The sequence below is a fragment of the Tauraco erythrolophus genome, chromosome 21 (assembly GCF_009769465.1).
Source record: "Tauraco erythrolophus isolate bTauEry1 chromosome 21, bTauEry1.pri, whole genome shotgun sequence".
Classification (NCBI taxonomy): Eukaryota; Metazoa; Chordata; class Aves; order Musophagiformes; family Musophagidae; genus Tauraco; species Tauraco erythrolophus.
This window is the reverse complement of record NC_141485.1, coordinates 7,351,996-7,364,871: the sequence shown is the minus strand read 5'-3', so window position 1 is coordinate 7,364,871 and position 12,876 is coordinate 7,351,996. Positions and strand designations below refer to the sequence as shown.

At 50.5% G+C, this 12,876-nt stretch overlaps 1 pseudogene; it reads left to right on the top strand.

The window, feature by feature from the left end:
• The first annotated feature begins 778 nt into the window (after positions 1–778).
• On the top strand, positions 779–3,595 carry LOC147527278 (fibrinogen-like protein 1-like protein pseudogene; annotated as a pseudogene).
• The last annotated feature ends 9,281 nt before the right edge of the window (positions 3,596–12,876 follow it).

Sequence of the window (12,876 nt, the reverse complement as noted above, 5' to 3'; positions counted from 1 at the left end):
ATTTAGTCTTAGAGCAACCCAGAGCGGGGCTGGGCAAGGCACAGCGAGGCGCTGGGGCGGTGGCGGGGTGTGCTGGCATTGGGACCGTCACCACCGCCCACCGGTCTCCTGGAGGACAGCAGAGGTGGCAATGCCACCTGGGGATGAAGGACATGGGGATGAAGGCAGTGTGGGGCCAAGCAGCCAGCACCAGCCTTGCGATAGCAGAGCCCATGCAGGTCCCCAGTGGTGCCGTGGAGCATCCCAGGGCCGGCACAAGGACACGGTCCAACAGCTCAGGACCTGCTGGTGCCAAACCATCAATAAGTACAGCACTGTGGTCCTGTATCGGTGTCACTGAGCTATCAGCCAGCATCGCTGGGCTACGCCACCGCTCTTCTTATCATCCCCTCCCGTTCCTGTGCCATTTGCAAGGCCAGGTTCAGACTTGACTGCTCAATGTCCAGTAAGGATTTATTCCACTTAACCCGCAGTCACCTCGTTCATTGGTGGTCCGCAACCAGCCCTGTGATGAGGGCTGTTACCCTGGTTACCCAGAGCTGTGATGTCACAGCTAAACCCTCCAGCAGACCCTCCACTTCAGCACCAGTGCCGGAGCCCCTGGGAGGGCTGCGGCACTTGCCCTGCACCGGCGCTGGAGCAGCAGCACCTCTGTGCACGTGGCTGCCCCACGGGATACGTTCGCTGCTGGAGGGCTGGGACCAAACCAGGCATCTGCATTGCCACGTTGGGCTCTGGGCTCCCAACAGGCCAAACCCACCATTCCCACAGAGACGACATGGGTGAGTGTGGGGTGCGGTGGGAGGAGATGGCAGCGCTGCGTGTGGCTGGGCATCCCTGCCTCCCCCACCTGCCTCCACGCATCTACCGCCCGCGCTGCAGCTCTGCTATTCCCACTGACCGTTTCTGGCCTCGGGATGATGGGATGACCCTATTCCTGCTGTACCCCCACGTCTCTGTGACCCTCCTGCTCCTCACTCTTTCTCCTCCACTCCTGGCCACAGGCAAAACAGTCCTGCTCCAGGTGGTGCTGTAAAGCAACATTCATTTAACTTCTGTTTGTGCCAGAGCCCAAAGCACTGGGCAGAAAAAAAAAAAAAAAAAAGGAATGGAAGCTAATTAATGCATTAATTACCCATCACCTTCATACGTCCTTCAGGGTACTGAAGCTGGGTGGGCAAGGTGTAGCCATAAATCTATGGAGCTGGCCATGAACAAACAGTTGAGGAACGTCCTGATTTGGTCTGGGCCAGAGGAGTCAAATTCCTCAGGATCTCAGTCGCTGGCAGAAACCATCCTTTGAAGTGCAGAGTGTCCCAGTCCAGATGTCAGCTGCGATGCACTGACCCTCAGCAGGTCCCTGCATAAGCCCCACCTGTGACAGGCAGCAGGGGTGCTGGGTCGGTGGTACTGGCCCACCCGCGGGGTGCTGGCCTCACAGAGAGTCCCTGCTTGTCGTGGGCAGCCCCCAGTCTCTGCCCGATGCCCTGCTGGGAGAGGGAAGTTCTGGGACAGTTAAGGGAAGCCCCTGACTCATGGGTACCATCCACGTTGTGGCCACACAAGGCCACACAATGCCTTTCCAAGATCTTTCTAAGACCTCAGGTCCCTCTTTCCAAGCTCCCAGGTCCCGGTACTGTGTTTATCACTGCTGTCGTAGCTCCTGATTCCCTCGAGGTAACAGCAGCACCTACAGTGCATGCTGTCTTGTATTACTGGATGTTTTTCTCAAGACCCGGGTACTGATGTTGGCTTAACATCTCGATTCTGACCCAGAGCCCCTCGCTTTAGCCCAGGCCACAGTCGAAGAGGACGACTCCGCTCTTGGAAGTTACAAATTTAGACCTGTAGGTTTGTAATCAAAGTCTGAGTGAAATTTTTTCTCTCAAGATGTATGTCTTTGCAGAATGCTTGTTTCTGGAATGTATTCTTTATACTTCTGCTGCTCAGTAGAGCAAAAGCATAATTAATGTTGTGCATTTGTCTACTCTGTAAGTTCATTTGAACCTCCGCTGAATTTAGGTAGCCAGTTTTCTTTCAGAGCGTTTGCATTTCCAGATTCACCGTGTGTCTTCTCTCTCCAGCTTCTCATCGCTTCGGTCTTCTGTTCCTTGCCTCCGTGCTGGCCCTGCTAGGCCCTCTGGTTTATCTGAACATTGAAAACCTGAGAAGATTTAAAACACATTTAGCAGAAATCACAAACCTCCGTTTAGATGAGCCCCGTCCTGGTATGTGTTTTCTCTCTTACATCTCTAAACTCTGTTTCAAAGAGAGCGTTACTGTCTTATGTGCTTTGAGCTCCTTTTCCTCTCTGGTGGTTTCTGAAGCTCTTTATGAATGAAATGAACACATGAATCCCTTCAGCCACCATTGAGAAGCAATGCAGATTTACAGCACTGTCACTCGACAGTTTAATCTTGGTCTGAAACCACAAACTGTTTCTTTCTTGATCCTTCTCTAGCAGTAGCTCTTTGTACTCATCACTACTACTCGCATATGGAGTCCACTCCATGCAACTCTGTAAAGCCATAATGCTGAGTGGACCAAAAATGCAGCCACTCAATGCCTGGAGTGTTACCCTTCCTAGTATCTTATCCCTTTAAAGAGCTGACAACCAACATCTGCCGCGTAGGAAGAAAAATGAGCTCAGTGGCATTGTTGAAGTGCCCTACAAAATCTTAGCGCTGGGAATAACAGCCCATGGAGGCTGGAGTTACCCCTGTGCTGTGGCACAGGGCTGCTCGTCTCACTCTTTTGTTTTTCCCAATGCAGATGAAGATGGAGCGAACATGCGGCAGAGCAAAGCCAGTGACCCTCAGGAGATAATGAACTGCAGTAAGTGCCCCACCACCCCACTGGGAACAGGGCGAGGTGTAGGCAATGAGGGTCCAACAGTGGAGGGTGGCCAGACAAGCAGACTTGTGGGTTGCTGTGCCTGTTGGTCCTTCATGTTCTCTCCTGCCCCAGGTTGGCCCAAGGACTGCAGTGAGGTCCCTGCTGGCAGCCCAGCGGCGTCTACATCATCCGGCCCACAGGGCTGAAGCCCGTCATGGTGTACTGCGAAATGAATGGGAACGACAAAGGCTGGACGGTCATCCAGAGGAACCAGCAGAACACAGAGATCTCCTGGGACATGTCCTGGAACACCTACAAGTACGGCTTTGGGAGTGTGCGCACCGAGTACTGGCTGGGCACCGAGCACATCCATCGGATCTCCCAGCAGAAGGTCTACCAGGTCAGGTTTGTCATCTGGGATGCTGCAAACAACACCAAGTTCGCAGACTACAACGTCTTTAGTGTGGAAGATGAGTCCCACGGCTACCGGCTGAGGCTGGGAGTGTACTCTGGGACAGCGGGGGATGCCATGACCTCAAGTAGTCCTTCCACGATGCACGACAACATGAAGTTCTCTACTAAAGATCGGGATCAGGACACTTCCAGCGGGAACTGTGCCTCCAGCTACGGGGGTGGATGGTGGTACTCGGCGTGTTACTCTGTACAGCTGAATGTCAAGGGGGCCATAACATGGGGCAGCCTCTGCAACCGGAACTGCAAAGCTTCTGCCATCCTCATCAAACCAGCCTCCTACTGCTAGTTGCATTTTTGTTTCCTTTCTGTCCAACCGGAGGCTGGTGTGCACAGATAATGTGCACAGTCAAATTCCCACTCTGCACCTTCTACGTTTGAGGCTTCATAGTTTTTAAATATTCAGGTAAACCTGTATTCAAATAAACTGTCTCAATTGCAAAAGTCTATTTCAAATTTTTGAAGTGGTCAAAGAGCTTAATGGGTTAGAAGGTTTCCACCCCTGAAGCTCAGCTTTCCTGTAGGACAGACACCAGAGCCTGCCGGGTAAAAGCAACGCATAATGAAACCCGAAATATTGCACGCGGACGTCTGCCGGGGCAGACAGTAGTTTCGTGAAAGTGTAGGAAATGTCAAAACATTCTCTCTTTTCTCAGCAACAGTGAGTTTTAGGTTTTCTTGTCCATGCAACTGGCATCCCTAAGTGCCATGGAGAGTCCACCTCCTGAGCCAGGGCCATGATGACTTCCAGGAAATGAGAGCATGGAGGGAAGGCACCATCCTGCCTTTGCTATTTTGAAACTGAAAAGAGATTTCAAAGTTCTGTGAAATTTCCTTAAGGAAAGACTTCCTGGGTCCTCCAGTCCATCCCTCTGGCATCCACAGGACAGCTCCTCGCAGACTGGGGATTTTGCTGCTGGTTGGACTGCATCCATGTTTCATGTGCTCGCATCCTGCGGGATGGACTCCGCTCTTGGAAGTTACAAATTTAGACCTGTAGGTTGTAATCAAAGTCTGAGTGAAATTTTTTCTCTCAAGATGTATGTCTTTGCAGAATGCTTGTTTCTGGAATGTATTCTTTATACTTCTGCTGCTCAATAGAGCAAAAGCATAATTAATGTTGTGCATTTGTCTACTCTGTAAGTTCATTTGAACCTCCGCTGAATTAGGTAGCCAGTTTTCTTTCAGAGCGTTTGCATTTCCAGATTCACCGTGTGTCTTCTCTCTCCAGCTTCTCATCGCTTCGGTCTTCTGTTCCTTGCCTCCGTGCTGGCCCTGCTAGTCCCTCTGGTTTGTCTGAACATTGAAAACCTGAGAAGATTCAAAGCACATTTAGCAGAAATCACAAACCTCCGTTTAGATGAGCCCCGTCCTGGTATGTGTTTCACACATCTCACACACCAATGCCATCATGGACCATCAACCCACTGATGCCAAAACAACATTTCCAAACAAAAATCATGACTTTACATTTTTCTTGAAAGTATCGGTATGTTCCCTTCTTTGAGGGAAGAAGCACTTCAGCAGATGCCATCGGTTTCAGCTTCCAGCCACTGTGGTATTAATTTGCTAAAAATGCCTAGAATGGCAAGTGAATTTTAGAGTGTCTTTGGCTCAGTGAGCTGAGAGCTGCCTTCTTCATAAATTGAGAAAGATAGGCCTGCAAATAAAAATTGGTGCAAACCAAATCTTTTATTATCTTGTTATGCTTGTGTGGGTTTTTTCCCACTACGGTTTTACTGCATGTACGTGTCTGCCTTTTAAAGTGGTATTTCTCTCCCTGCCTCCCACCACCTCCTGCTCCAGCCCCCTTTGCTGGGGGTTGAGGTGAGTCATGAGGTGCACCACAGGCAAGAGGCAGCTGCCAGCTCAGAACGAAGACTACACTCGGTGTAGGAGAGAATAACTTAAATAAAATATTCTCGGCTGTCAAACTTGGGAATTTCTTGTTGCATTCAGAAATATTTTTTTTGCTAACTCTCTTGCCTTAAGATAGGTTTGGAGCTGTGTGATTACAGTGACTCCCTGCTGATGCCCTCCCTTCCAGGACCTGATGGCTCTGTAACCACCGTGCAGCGCTAATATGGTGGAAGGTCGCAGAGAGGCAGCAGCATCCACCTGCACTGTGTCCCCATCAGCACGTTCTCCTTCCACCATGGAAGGAGAAGCTGTGGCTGCCTCATCCCTGGAAGCGTTCAAGGCCAGGCTGGATGGGGCTTTGAGCAGCCTGGTGTAGTGGAAGGTGTCCCTGCCCATGGCAGGGGGGTTGGAACTAGATGATCTTTGAGGTCCCTTCCAACCCAACCCATTCTATGGTTCTATGATTCTATACTGCCGGGTACCCCATCCTCCCAGTGAGCCTCCTTAGCTAGAAGCAGAAAAGTCCCTGTCGTGCCATGGCTTCCTGTTATCCCTAAACAGTGTGACTTCTGTCAAGGGATACCTTGCATTTTCTACAAATTCTAGACTGCTGTGTGCCCTAAGGTCTCTCTGCTCTCTCTGGAGAGCCCAGCCGGCTTGTCCCGTAGTAACAGAGACTCGGAGTGGCAAGCTAGCCCTCTCCAGCAGCGTCCTCTTTCTGGGCAAGCAAGCTGGCACCAATCGCCATCATGAAATGCACTTAAAATGCAAAGGCGATGTGAAAAGGAGTGATGTGAGAAATGGTGTCTCCTGGCTTACAGTTCCGCTGGTCCCTAGAGGGTGCTCTCGCCCCAGGGCTTGCCTGGCAGCTTCCAGCGTGAAGGAAGAGAGCGGGCAAGGAGAGCCCAGGAATATTGCCTAATGAGTCCAGCTGCAGGCTGCAATTTTCTCTTCCATGTTCGTTGCTCCATCCTACTGCTGCAAGGAGCGCTGAGAGCCCACCAGGACAGGCTGTACACACGGCAGAGCGCGGGCAAGGCCATCCGAGGAAGAAAGCACCAAGATCTCATTGCATGGATAAACAGCAGAAAATTTCTTTCCAGGCAGAGGGAATACGATCAGCTCCCTTTGAAACTAGGGCTTCCCAAGTTTTTCCAAAGGATTTAAATATTTGGGATAATCTCTTTTGGAGAAGAAACTGACGTTCTACCTTCCCCCAAAAGGTTTGGCTACTTTCCCTTAGCTGTTACCTTGTGATCTGACCCACTTCCACTTGGCACTTCCCCTCCCTGGGAGCGCACCCTTGGCCCTGGTTGCTCCCAAGGCCACATCAGGTGATGTCTGTGCAAAGACCAGCTCTTGACACCCGCCCGAGCACAGGGAGGCACAGCACGGTGTGATGCAGATGTCTCGTGCCATGCTGCTGCCTGCATCTGCCATAGTGCTCTTGCACAAAGGGACTCCATCCCGGGATCTCCTTGTCGTGGGCTTGCGGGAATACCCAGCTTCCTGCCACGGCTGAAGTGGCTGCTCGGTTTTCTTAGTGCCTGTCTGGCTGCTGGGGAACAGGGAGGTGTTTCCACTTCTTAAATTTGTCTCTTGTGGGTTGTCTCTCTCCTTCATTTCACAGCAACCTTGTCAAATCCTGCCCGGATCGATAGATTCAGCTCCACGGGCACCCACACACTCAGGGCAAGCAAAGGGTGGCCCGGTCCTACAGGCAGAGCAGTGATGCGCTGCAGGCATGACACAGCGGCACCGCCACGGCGGGGGCTCTCACAGGATGTGACAAGTGGCCATCCTCCCCGGCCGGCCCTGCTTCCAGCAGCGATGGGAAACAGAAACAGGGCCAGATCCCCACAGCGAGTCACATGTCTTCACATTTTAAGAGCAAAAGCCACCAGTGATTCTGACAAAGCCGTTCTCCTTTGCCTGCTAGTTCTCGTTAAGGCCCTGTTTCGCTTTCACTGCTCGTCATTATAAGCTCTATGTTTCCAGCAGGAACGCTGGGCTCTATCTGGACCCTATAGCCCTGCATTTCCCAAGCTGTCCCCAGAGCCCTTTCTGGTGATGTGCAAAGATCATGTGAGGTGATCTTCTCACGTATCTGGTACTTGGCCACACCAAAGGAGAGCTTGCCTTGGCACCCAGACCCATCAGTGACTTTGGAGTGTGTCGTAAGATTAAAGCTTTAAACCTGACCCCTGTAAGACAGCATCGAGCCAACAGGCTGCGGTCTAGGTGGCAAAACTGCACCAGTACCTCCTGCTTCAGCCTCCTCCAATGTCTAGTCATTGAGCTCTTGGATGACAATGGCTTCTGGGATAGTTGTTGCCATTTTCCCAATTACAGAAAATCGTAAGAAACAGGCAGCAATAAGCACATTGTATTTGGTTCTGAGCCGTTCGGGGACTGTGTGGTTTCTGCTGCAATTGGAGCAATTTGGAGATCGAGCCTTCCCAAATGAACGTTTTTGCAGCAAGACTGCAGATGACCATACCATCGTGACACTGGAACTTGCCATCAGTTAGGGCTCTCAGCCACTGAGGTGGGGCTGCATCTCAGCAACACCTTTGTTAGTGTTTCTCTCCTGGCACCACCTGTGGCCTTATGCAGCTGCACTGAAGAGGGCTTGGGTGTTCCCAGAAATTAAGGGATGGCCATGCCAGCTCCTGCTGAAGAGCCTCTGTTCCACAGAGAAGTGGGTGCCATGAGCCCATGACAAGAGATTTCGGTCTCTTTCTCCATTCTTCAACTGCCATGATGAAGAAGAGCCCGTGACCCCATGGGAAATATGGCAAGATTGCCATCATGGCATCATCTCCTTCATCCAACATTGCAAAGCGAGAACCACTGCAGGCACTGCTTGTTGGACTGCATCCATGTTTCATGTGCCAGCATCCTGTGGTCCAATCCTTTAGTACTAATCCAGTCCTCTCCGTTGGCCATCATTTGGTGTCTGGCATGGAGCCTACCTACAGGAATTTCATCCACTTCCTAATGGAAAATGTGGGCCTCAGGATCATCTTCTAGGAAACGTGGTGAGCTTGCACAATGATGGTGTTCAGGAATGCAGATCCCAGGCTGTCTTCTGCTACTACCCTATTGGGAGGGGAGTAGGGGCAGTGGGTTGCAGGGAGAGGCAGCACTACGGCAGTCAAAGCAGGAGATGGAGGAGTGCCTTGCTGCTTGTTCCACCATCCACCTCTCTCCAGTGAGGCAGTGAAGGGTGGATAAAGCTCTGAAGGGCCACAGTCTCCACAGCACAGTTATTTGTTCATGTCCTGAGTGAGGCAGAGGGCAGGTTGTATATTTTCTACAGGGAAAAAGGGAACAATAGAAAGATAGAATTTGCTTTTTTGCAGACCTTCTATGCAGCTGCAGCCAAAGAAGGAAGGTGCAAAGACTTTTTTCTGTAGACTCTTGCATGGGCCTGTGGAACAGATTTCCATGGTCGGCACAGATCGTTATGACAAGCTGGAGATGCCTCTCACCCTATGGGTTTGGAAGGTCTCATCCTGTGCTCACCAACTCCTGTCTGTGCAACACGAGGCTGAGGGCGAGCTGAATTCCCAGGAGTGAGCTTTCTTTGTACACAAAGAGTATGTGAACCATCAATTTTAATAGTTCAAGCCCTCCATCAGTTTATCTATCACCTTGTTGAGTCCAGACTTCTGGTTTCACAACGTCCTGAGATGACCTTGCTGGCCATTCCTTTGCCAGGCGTTCCCAGCTCTTGTGTTGTGGAAAGTGCTGGATAACCATCCTCTAACCGCACTCCGTTCCCACTGCACCAATGTCTGCATCCCCAGCACTTACACATCATTCATCTCTTTTCTAACATGAGCAGTTCTGATCTATTCAGCCTTTTCTTGCAGGGATGTCATCCCCACCTCTTATCACCCCATTTCCTCATCTCTGAGACCTTTTCCAGTTCTTCTACGTCTTTTCTGAGCCAGGCACCAAAACTGCACGCAGCCATGAGCTCCCTCTGGTTTGCAGAGTGGCAAGCGACGTTTTCTGCTGGAAGCCCATTCCTTTCCTTGCCATTTCTAAAGCCTTTTTACTTTGTGATTGAACTCCTGAACCTTCAGCTGATATTTTCAGAGAATCGCCTGCAATTACACTCAGATCGGCCTCTTGCGTGGCAACAGCTAATTTAGAGTTCACCGCTGAGTGCAGTTAGGGATGTACTTCATCTCCTCCTCTTCAACATTGAATTTCGTTTGCTGTTTTATCACCCACTCACTCTGCAGCCTAAAATCCTTCTGCAGATTTTTCCAGCCACCTTTAGAGGTGACTGCGCTGAACTATTTTCTCCACCAGAAAATGTTGTCACCATGCTATTTATGGCCTTTTCTCCATCACTGGAGAAATCCAGCCCCAGTACAGATACTTGCAGCATCCAGCAGGCAATCTTACTGCATTATGAAAATTTACTAATTAGTCTTATCTTTCCTTCCCAGCTTTGCAAGCTATTGATCTGTTATAGCTCAGTGTCTTTGAAAACTCTATGATAAATATTTTTAAAAGCCTTTTTTTGATTACATTATATTGATCAGATCACTGCTGTCCAAATACACCGCCTCTCCTTCCAACAACTGTAACAGATTTCTGAACCACAACTTTCCTCTAAAAAGCTATACTGACTCTTCCTAAAGTTATTGTATTTATCCATCAGTTCCCACAAATTCCATGTTTATTACAATTTCTACCACTTCACTAGGTGCAGAAATGAGACCTCTAACTCTGGACATCTTTAGATGAGTGACTGAGCCTTTCAAAAGCAAACACTATCTGTGCCACCTCCATTCTCTTGGCACGCAATTAACAGGTCACAGCCCACTGTCAGCAGATCAGAAATGTCCTGGTGCAGTTTGGCGAGGGCTCCTGGGTGATGGGCTCTGGTCCTGGAAGCCTGGAGCTACTCGTCTAGTGGGTGAGGTCTGTGACTTCATTGCACTGACTTCTCGATTTTAATTCCTGCCACCAAACTCACAAGGGCTTGGAGGTGGAAACTCTCTGCCCTGTTGCTCTGGTGGCATGGCAGCCTTGGCACAGCAGACTCTCCACTGCCAGCACCACAGGGGATCCATGCAGTGCTGCTCCCTCTGCCCTCCCTGCCCTCAGCATCCCTGGCGCATCTTCTGCAGAGCCTACCAATGCTCTGGCAGACTTTCCACTGCTGACAGCTGCGATCGAGGTTTTGATATTACTTTTTGTCTTTCTCAAATTGCTCAGTAAAATTATTTTTTTGCCTGCCTTTTGTGGTTTTACAGTCCACTTGCTGAAATTCATAATGCTTTCTATTTTTCTTATTCTTCGAAGGCAATTTCCACCTTCTCAATGGTGTCCAATAGTCTTCTCTCCTCTGTTTGGTGTCCCTGCTGGCTCTTTTCACCTCCTCGGTATCTGGCTGTGGTTAAGTTGATTATATTTGTTCCAAACTTTCACAAAGGCTCTCCCTACATTTTACCCTTTTGCCTGCTCCCTTTTAACCAGCGTTCAGTGAATGTTTCCCACTGTTTCTACCCATACAGTTTCTATGGTCTCCCTGATCATGACATATTCAGGCCACCAACTTTGCTGCTTGGTTAGTAATAAAGCTTTCACAATACATTTCTCCTCTCTACGTTATTCCTGGTAGCAATGCTAGCAGTTTCAGTCTTAGCCCTTTTTTTTTAGGATTTTGACTTTTTAGGCCTTCAAAGGATCCCTATCTTGAGGGACTAAGCTGGGAGCTGTGTGCTCCTCTGCATCTGTTGAACACCCTTCAGGTCTGAGTCCAGCCCATCCTCATCCATCACTGTTGTGACTGCACATGCCAGCGTCCCGGCTCTGCCTGGGTCAAATGGAGATGTCCATGCTCGTGCAGATGACTCCCAGGTTCATGCCCTTGACTCCCAGGTTCTTCGGCTACTAATAAATCCAACCTCTCTGTCTCAACACCATTCTCCTCTCAGACAGAGGCTGTTTCCCTCTGCCTCTGTGCACAGTGTTGGGATCATTTTTGAGAATTACTCTCAGAACTCTGATCTCTAACCTCCCATGTCACAGCGCACATTTTGGGACATCTTTGGGTCACATGTTGCCCTGAGGACCACAACTCCCTTGCTGCACTCTCTCCGAGACTGTGTTGCATCCATATGGCTGTACCTGGCATTGCATATTTTAGGATCCAAAGAGCCAGTTACAAAATCCCTCAGCACTGCAGCCTGCCTGTTCCTGTGTGGGACCCCTATCCTGGTCCACTGTCTGCTGGGGAAGGTTCCTCTGTGGGATCCATCACCTCCTTCCTCAGACTGGGTGCCCTTTGCCTGTGAGATGTCCCTCCTCGGCAGCACATGAGCTGCTGGACCGGTGACTAGGGAGAGTTATGATGTCCCTAAAACCCTCACTGATGTATTTCTCTGCTTCCCTCAGACATAAATTGTCCCAGAGGACCAAAGTCTGCCTGCAGCTGGTAGACAGATGGCAAATGATCCTGGGCAAAAACCTGGAAAGTCCCTTTTGCGCAGCATGGCCCTGCACAGAGGAGTGCTCCCAGAAACCCTGCGTATCTCTGATATCTTTGTTTCTCTTGTGGCTTGCCTAATTCTCAGTTTCCCAGGACACCCACATCCCCATTATTGCTTTCAAATGTCTGCAGACGGTACTTTTAAAATTACTTCTCTGTTCAGCATCTTGACAGGCAGCTTGGGCTGGGCTGATGTGGTTGTAATGAATCACAGAGGCAGAGAGCTACGGAGCAACATAAAACTGGCAGGAAAACGAAGAAATGGGTCCTAAATGAGGTTTGCAACAATCAATGTGAAAACTCTCCAAAACAGCTATTTGTGCATGTTCTTCTCCCAGCTCTGAAAAATACCTTGGACGGCTGCTTGCTCCTCCGGAGCACCAGCAGGACCCACCTGGGTGGTACGGAGGGTGCTCTGCTCCACCTGCAAGCTGGCTGTTCAGATGCCCGTGGCCATCTGTGTTGGCTTTATGCCACCGTTCATCCCGTGTTGCCATTAGAGGTTCCTGAAAGCTGCTCCTGGGTGCTCTCCATGCGTGTGTGCTTGTGCCAAGTTGTGGAGCTGGAGAAGAAGTTGCCAGATACTAGAGAGAAAATAAGTGATTTAAACCTGAAATGATATCCACTTTGTGCCCCTGCGGCTCTGGTCAGTGAGGAGATGCCTGGGACGCAGGTCTGGCTGGCACGGCACATGCTAAGCCCCGGCAAGAGCCCGCAGTATTTATCAAAAATCAGCTGGCACAGAGCAGGGGAGGGGGCTGGCGCAGCGAGCCCTCCCTGCCTGCGTCTCTCAGGACACCTCGGAGGTGAAGGCAATCCATCTTAAGGACGGATGGCTGGCGGTGTGTAAATCCCGAGCACCCGAGCTCATCGTTGTCCTCTCTCGCATTCAGCGTTTGTATCCCCTCTCCTGTCGGTCACACCTCCGAGCAGGCTTTTGCCTGGGCTGCTTCTCCGCTTGGTGCACGGCTCAGTGACTCGGCGTGCTTTGTGCTGAGCTGGATGCCCGTTGCTATAATTTTACCTGTTTGTGTCCCTTAATCTGTATTTGTTCCCTTGGAAGTGCAGGGAGATACATTAGGGCAGAGGCACTAGGTAAATACCGCCCGCTCCTCTCCCCGCTGGCGCGCCGGGAGCAGCGATTAGCCCCGGGTAAACAGAGCCGACTGCCAGCGAACCCACGGCCACCGGTG